This window comes from Haplochromis burtoni, unplaced genomic scaffold (genome assembly GCF_018398535.1).
Source record: "Haplochromis burtoni strain Fernald_Lab_line unplaced genomic scaffold, NCSU_Asbu1 Contig_31, whole genome shotgun sequence".
Classification (NCBI taxonomy): domain Eukaryota; kingdom Metazoa; phylum Chordata; class Actinopteri; order Cichliformes; family Cichlidae; genus Haplochromis; species Haplochromis burtoni.
The window spans coordinates 3,290,491-3,299,095 of NW_024582392.1; positions in this window are offsets into that span (position 1 = coordinate 3,290,491).

Consider the following 8,605-nt stretch of genomic DNA (forward strand, 5'->3'; position numbering starts at 1 on the left):
ATAGATTGCTATAATTGTAGATAAAACATCTCTTGAAGAAGGGCAGGTTTTGATTGGTGAAGCGCTCTAAATCACATTTAAATGTAACGGTGCCCCCTGCTGGACAATCTGTGAACTCTTAACGTTTCCACAGGGGTGTTTTAAAATATGGATTTACTGAATGCCAAAGGATTGTAGGACATTTTCTCAAAATTTCCTCATTCTTTAAGAGCCGTTTGGCATCTTTTCGAAGGACCTGCGGTTTGTAGCATAAGAAAGGTCTATGATGTACGTCTTGAAATTCCCCAGTCACTTTTATGTTGCAGCTGAAGCCATCGGCCGGGCTAAGGAAAGTGAGGTAAAATTCAGACTTTTTAGTCTGAAAACCCCAGTGCAGTGGTAACACTACAAGGCACCATGGTTATTGCTGAATATGCATGTTTTACATATTTGGGTGTTGCACTTTGTAGATGGTCCCTGCACACTATTCTCGCAGTGAGCAGCAGATGAGCTTGTAGCTTGTTGTCAGCCTTAATTTGTGGGTGTTCTATAAAACTATATTTACTAATTATTTCTACTAGCAGTTCAAATGTCTACATTTTTCCATTATAACCTTGAAAATAAAATACATAGATCTTACTCCTTGACTTAAAATGTTTAGACTTTCCAAAAGAATTTTACAGATATTTGTCATAAATTTCCAAACTGTCTTTTCCCCCCTAATATAGTATAAATTAGACACCGTTTTGTGAGTGAGTTGATTTTTTCAACGTCGTACACACACTCACACGCCCCGTGTGAGTACGGGGAAACTTGTGAACACAAAAAATAAAATAACAATAATAATATTTGAAATCCATAAATGACAGCCAGTGACAAAAATAGAAACATGATGATTTATTTATTTATTTCTAAGCCACACTTGCAGACACATGTTCTCATTGTTAGAGCACAAAATATAAATGTTTGTACAGGAAAGATAAAATTTAAGGCACGTTTTATTTCCCACGCACAAACAGCAAAACTGCAGAAGAGTGTGAAGCTGCTGAAACTCAGAACGAACGATAAATTATATTTACAGAGCCACAGACTCACACCAGACTTCAGAACAGTCCTCTTTATTCACAGGTTTAAAACACACACACGGCTGCAGGTCTAAATCTGAGGCGGACCTGCAGTGTGTTCATGTCTCAGTTTTGTCTTCCAGGCTTTTTGCAGAAACATCTGTGAACCCGCAAAAGCAGAGGACATCACGTGCATTCAGGTGCACCTGATGTCTGTTTGCTCACTGACGCCATCGTTAGAAGGTTCATTAGCTAATCGCTGACCTTTGTTTACTCACAACGATGCAGCCATACTCAGCCCCCTAAGCATTTTCCCTTTCCAATTCACAATCAATTCCACCCCTAGGTCAAAAATATGTATAGGACAATTGGCCTCATCTAATATTTTGTATGAACCTGTCCAGCTGTCCAGTGATTAAATGACAAGATGGAGGCAGGACTCCACAGCAGGGGCATACTCCATAATGTGCTGTGCATTCTCATATGTATATTATATATATTGCTCACTTATTGTATTTACCAACATCAAGGAGTTATGAGCAAAGAAAGGCCACACCATAGTGCATGTTTAAATAGGGAAAGTTTATTGATCAAAATGTATTACGCAAATACGCATTACATTTTTTTCAGCCCCCCCAATCGAGAAAACAAAACCAATTACATGTTCAAAGCAACGGAACGGTGGCCCAATATCAGAGAGAACTCTACTCTTGTGTGAGCAGTGATAATTGAGCAGTCCGTTTTATTTTGCAGATTCAAGCTGCTCTTCAACAGTTTCACCACCAGATGTCACCAGAGAGGACTGTGTTGAAAAGCTTCGAGTAATGAACCGTTTTTCAATACAAGCTTCAGTGCTTCGGAAAGCTTCATTTGGCCATCACTAACCGCTAGTACTCATCATCAGCGGTGATGCAGTCAGCCTCTCTGACCAGATCATATAGACCAGTCACCACTTCCCGTCTCCCTCGTTCTCTTTTTGGTGGTGGTGCCCGGTTCCGCCGGTCTCTCTGTATGTCTCGCCATTTCTCACAGGTCTGGTCGGGTTCCGGGCGGCCGCTCCCTTCCCCTCCTCTCTGCTCCTCTTCCTCTAGCGCTTGCTCCTCTGTGCACGGCTTTCTGCTTGGGAAAGGGACCGGTCCTGTTAGCACTGCTGCCCCACTCCGCTCTTTTGCGCCCCGCTCCTTTCCCGTTCCTTCTGCCTTCTTGCTTCTTCCCTCCACTTTTTTCTCCTTGGACCCCTTCCCACTCTACCTCCGCTTTATTCTGGCTTTCCGCTCTCTTAGTACATGCTGTAGTTGCCTCTTGTTTTTCCCATTGATCTTATCTGCGTTTTCACTTCCCTACTTACTTCTTCCCCCTCCACCACGTGGTCTTGTTCGCCGACACTTGACTCTCCCACCCTGCTCAAGCAGCTTCTGCGCCCTTTCTCACTTTATTCTTCACGCTCTTCCGTCTGACTCCTCTTATCTTCCTCAGTGAGGAACTATGTCCCGGCCTTGCCAAAGTGGCTACGCTAGTTCACGCCCTTTCTCAACCCCGCATGGTCTCGCACCGCAGCGAGTTTTCGCCTCACTTCTACGGACCCATCTATCCTTGACGCGCCTTTCACTCTCCCTCTTGCCGAGTGTTGTCCCCGCTACCAGCTCTCTGGAGCGGCATGGTTCTCTTTTGACCGCTGTTTGTCCGTCGGTTTTTCAGCGCTCCGCCGCACCCCGCCCGCCTTTTAGTGCGGTTCCCACTGTCTTCTACTGGGCTCTGCATGGACCTCCTTCTGTTTGCTTGTCCTGTACGCCTTCGTGCAGCATTCAAAATCCTGTTGCCCCTACCTTCCTATCCGCGTCGACCATGTCTGTGGTTTTACAAGCGGTACTGCGCTGGCCGTGGTTTGTCTCCTTTTCTGCTCTAGACTCCCCTTTGTGCGATGTCTGCGACGCGTCCTCTTTCCACCCTGCGGTTACATTTGCGTTCCCCCGGTTCACGTGCTCGCCGCTTTCTGTTTTCCATTTCCTGCTTCCTTCGGCAGTATCTTGAGCCCTAGCTTACATTTTCCCTGCTTGCGTGCCCTTATTGTCCTGACGCGATCACCACCCACTTAGTTAACCTGCAGGCATGTCTTCCGCCGCTCGCCTGGTGGCCGTCACTTTCTGGCGTTTTTCCGCTATGACGGTTATTGTCCTCGGCGCTTGCCATTTCGACATACACTGGTCTCTCACCGCATTTTCTCTGGCTGGCACATTCTTGCTCCACGTACCCTGTGAGGCCTTGGAGTCATTTTTGACCCGGCCATGTTTCCCCGCCCATTTAACCACCTTCTGTGACTGCTTTCTTTCCTTTGCGCCACCTCTCTCACCTTAAGCCATATCTGTCTCCGCGTGGCTGCTGGCCCCCCTCGTTTCTGCCATTTAATTACTTCCGCTCGGACTAACTGTCTTTCCTTCATTCTCACAGGCTGTCCCCCACTCGCTGCTACGCTTTAAAGCTATGCGCACCATGCTGCGGCCGAGTCCTGACCGGTGCGAAGCGCGCCTCAGTTTTCCTGTTTTGAGCGTTGCCTTCATTGGCTTTCCTGTTTACGTCAGCATTGCCGTTCCCATGCCATGCTCCGCTCCCCCCGGTTTGCATCATGCCGGCCTACAATCTCTTCGTGCCTTGTCCCCCTCTCTATTGCGCACTTCGATCTCGCTCTGCAGGCCTCCTTGTTTTGTTGCTAGAGTATTTCCCGTCGCCTGGGACAGGGGCCGCCTTTCGTTTTTCCGGCCTTTCTGATGGCCCCGCTTCCAAGTTTGGCTTTCGGGCGCCAGCCAGCTCTCTCTCTTTTCCAGCTTCAGGCTTCTAACACTTTCTTTTTGGTCAGCATAATCGTTAAGGGCTGGACCCAGGTGCCCTGCCTCCTTCTCTTCGTTACTTGCTGCCTCGCTGTAGGTGGGGAGTTGATGATTGCTTTTTTCCTTCGTCTCTCTCTCCCTCACTATGGTATCCCCCCGACCTCTCTGCATTCACTCCTCATCTGTCATCTCTTGATTATCTCTTCCGATGTTTTACTCCTGTTCTTCTCTCCCCACCCGGTGACCGCAGCTGCGCCTCTCTGCGCCTGGTTTTGCCAGGCGGTTTTTGCCTGTTACCGGGCGTTTTTCTTTCCCTGTCCAACACGTGCTTGCTCCTCAGGGTGTTCCTCTTGCTTCATTGCTTTTTTCTTTTCGGTTTATTTCCGCACTGGAGGCTGACTTGTTTTACTCTGTGCACTACATCGCAGTTCCCCTAGAGAGACCCACCTGCCGTCCATGCCTATTTCTGTCCACTCTTTTCACCACTCTCCTTTCTCACTACCTCTGACACCTGATGCTTGCTTCCTGATGTTCATTTCAGCTATATAGATAGATTATATGTATACTTCATGGCTTTCACTTTTCTCGGCCAATCTTTCACTTTGGGTGATAAGTGTGTGGGGTCCCTGTGTGTAGTAATTATTGGGGGCGTGCATTACTGTCCCACATTTTCATCCCTGATAATCTTTCTTTCTCTTTCGGCCCTCGTCCCAGCCGGTTTTCTGTCAGCCTTTGGTGCCCACCGGCTGTCAGACCGTCCACGGCTCATTTTTTCTTTGAAATGCTACATTGCTTACTTATGTTTTTTTTCCTCGACTACCTCTGCCTTATCACTACTTCGGCAGTGCTCTGATCCTCCCCACGTTTGACAAGGTTTTGTTTTTGACTGCCCTTCACTGCACCGGCACATTCACTCCACCCGTCCCGTGTGCGATGTGGTTTGTGATAGACGGACTATGATTGTTCCTTTTGTATTCTCTGTCGCTGTCTGTAGGGGTTTCGCGTTGTCCCCTTTTTTGTTTCATGATAACTTCTAGTTGCCCATTGCTCTGGTCACCTTCCCCATAGCCATGTCAGTTACGTGTGCCGTTTCACACGCGTAGGCACTCCATACAGGTTCTTTGCTTGTTCCACCTGATGCTTGTAGCCCTGGTGCCCCCCCAGCACCCCTTGTGCCCGACAGTGCCTGGTGCCGCACGGCACCTCCCACTGTCCTTTCTCCGTAGCCGATTTTTACTCACCGGTTTCGTGAGAGATAGATATTCGTTCTCTTCGCCTTCCTGTCCTGCCCACCTCTTGCAGTGCAGGTTTGCATATTCCCATTTCTACACTGTCAAGGGGTTGGTCGGCTTCATTTGCCGCGGCGAGGCCGACCCGAGAGCGAGTTCCCGGTACGAGTTGCTTTTCCTCACGGGCTCTGTGTTCGCGGGCGGAGGCGACATGACGGCCCACACTGCAGGCTCCCCACAGCATTGTAACTCCACCTCAAAGCTGTTTCTTGGCTGGAGATTCCCAACTGCACTGAACCCGGGTCGTGCCACACCACCTCCTGCACAGTCACCCACACAGGCATCCTCGACCGTCCGATGCCGCACCTGGGAAGCCAGGGCCCCCGCGGCTCTATATCCGGGAACGTCCTCGGGATGGACACCGGCGGGGCACACAGCTGGGCAGCGATCTGGGGCTCACGATCGGGGCTCGCCGCTGGCCACCTGCATAGCTCCTTCCATACCGGCCACTCACCTCACTAGCACCGCGGACTGGACCGCGCGGCGACTAGACCCTGCCTCCCAGCCCCCATGAGACCACCCTCGCCATCATCTCCCCGCTAACTCATCGATTACTACTCCACTGCTCCTCCACTCTCTCCCCACGCCCCACCAGCGCTAGACCATCTATGCACCACACCCTCATCCCACTCCACATATGGTCCCCTGCCCGCCCGTGCCAGGTAGGGAGCATGTCATTTCAAGGCCTTTTCCCAGCTCTTCCGCATTTTGCTGTGTTCCTTTTGCGACTGCCGCGTTCCTCCACCCTGGGTTCCTTTGGCGGTTGCAGACGGCTTTTCCCGTCGCCGGGGCGCAGCCGTCTGTGTTTAATCTCATTGCGCGAAGGGCTCAATTTAATGATTAAATACTGTGACAATGTCTATTCTTACTCTGCACCCAATCCTAAGTGTTCATTTACGCAATACCAGAGCGTCAGAGCTGTTTTTCAGACACTGTTGTCTTTATTTTGATTTGCACCTACAACATTTTTTTAAATTTGTCAGTTTTTTTGTTGTGTCTCTATTATGTGACCTCTCCCTTTTGTTATGTTTTTTCACAATTAACCCCAACATCAAATGATCCCTCTGTGCGCCAAGCACTCGGGCCGGTGGCAGGACAACTCCCTTTACCAGGAGACCTTTGACAGACACCAGGCTCCGGAGGGGCAGCTCTTGTCGCGACTGGTGGGGGGTGAGAGGCCACAAAGAAAGACACCATGAGGCCTCAACTGACACGTATGGTTTTCTGGACTGTGGCTGACTAAGCACGTCCTCACTTACTAGTCTTTAAAGGCGCTCATCGTTCACCAAGGTGCAATGTGAGTCAAGGAGGCCTGCCGACGTAATAGGCAATCACTGTTAAGCATCTGCAAGCCCCCAGTCAAGCTGCAGGTCTATACGGCCACTGCGCAACCCTCACCTTTTTTAAGTGGCGTTTTAGCCACCATGCCGCCTGAACGCACTAGTCGGACCATGTCAGGCAGATGATTCTGAGACAGGAGAACAAGCTCTGGGTTCCGGCGCAAGATTCTCCTGTGTCGGCCACCACATCAGGAAGCATGGTTTCCCAGGCCAGGAAAAAGCTCCTCGAGGTTCGCGCCAGCAAGATTCTCCTGTGTCGGCACCACATCAGGAGATGGTTCTGAGACAGGAGAACAGCTCCTCGGGTTCAGGAGCAAGATTCTCCTGTGTCGGGACCACTCAGGAGATGGTTCTGAGAAGGAGAAACAAGCTCCTCGAGGTTCAGGAGCAAGAATTCTCCTGTGTCGGACCACATCAGGAGATGGTTCTGAGACGGGAGAAACAAGCTCCTCGGGTTCAGGAGCAAGATTCTCCAGCTGCAGAGGTTCACCAGTGATGTTGTGAACAGCAGCTAATATTTTCTTCTTCCTCCTCCCTTCTCAGCTGATCCTTAAGATTATTAATTATTTCTCTTTTCATTTTAAGATGTTCATAAAGTTCATCTATGAGATCTTCGTTATGAACAATCTTGAAATTTTGCTTTTTGACTTTTTCTTCCAGCCAAAATATTTGCAGTGATCAGACTTTTGTTGTCTTTTCCTGTCCGGATTTGCTCGAGATTTCCTAAAGTTTTTGAGAGTTGTGTTCGCTGTTTTTAATTTGTTTAGCTCATCTCTTGACTCATGGAAATTATCTTTATAATAATTCTTTTTGAGCTTTAGGGTGCTCAACTCCAACTGGAGTTGTTGAATTTTCATTTGAAGCTCCATAGGGTCAGGTATTTGTCTCTCCATCGACCCATACAGTCTTTGTGATTCCTCTCGAATCTCTCCGTCAGACTGTGAATTATTAAATGCTTCGTTTGACATTTCTTTAAACTCTTAATGCAAAGTGTCGACAAGAAAAAATGTTTGCTTAATTGTTTAAGTTTAAAATAGTCCCTTTCTGAAAGGTTTCTGGTTTGCTAAACACAACTCGCTGTTTCTGAAAATGTTCCAAGTAAAACTGTGTTTGCAAAGGTGAAGAGGGGGTATTTATAGACTTTTGTGGCTGCGAATTTGACGTCAGCGCTCTTTGAGCCTTTGATCCTTTGTTCGATCACAGGATCACATGACAGCTGTGCGTAATTCTGCGCATGCTCAGAGAATACCCATTGTGATGCACGGTTTTGTTTTGTTTTGAATTTTTTTAAATACCCTGAAAACAGTCCAAACAGTGTTGCCAGGTTAGCGATTTTGTCGCTATATTTAGGGAGTTTTCAAACCCCCCTTAGCGTCGTTTTTTTTTCTAAAAAGCGACTAGCGACAAATCTGGCGGCTTTTTCTGGTGTTATTGGAGGCTTATTTATGACGACTTTTGACGTGAAAGCGCTTGTTGCTCTTACTCTCAACAAGCAACGGGTGCTGCCGTGGGCACCTCGCTCGTGCCAAAGCGCTCACAGGCGGAGGATAGTCCTCCTCCAGCCGCTATCAGGGCAGGAGATGTTCACGTGCGTCCAAACTGCAAATGAATCGCGCACGAGCAAAGCCGCCGCTCCCGCACTGACTGTAACGCAGTCAATTCTTCTTTTACTGTTATGCTGTTTTGTGGATCACAAGGTTTAAAACTACTTGTAAACACACACACAGTAACTCCACCCTAACCTGCAGCTGCAGCGCAAATAACAACGAAAATTGTTTGTAAACGTGTCCTGGAGTTTACAGGTGCAGACAGTGCAACAGCTTCCAGGTCATTTATTCTGCCAATATGGCAAGAAGGTCATAACTGCTTCAAGCACTGTCTATATCAGGGGTAGGCAACGCCAGGCCTCGAGGGCCGGTGTCCTGCAGGTTTTAGATCTCACCCTGGGTCAACACACCTGAATCAAATGATTAGTTCATTACCAGCCCCCTGGAGAACTTCAAGACATGTTGAGGAGGTAATTTAGCCATTTGAATCAGCTGTGTTGGTTCAAGGACACATCTAAAACCTGCAGGACACCAGCACTCGAGGCCTGGCGTTCCTACCCC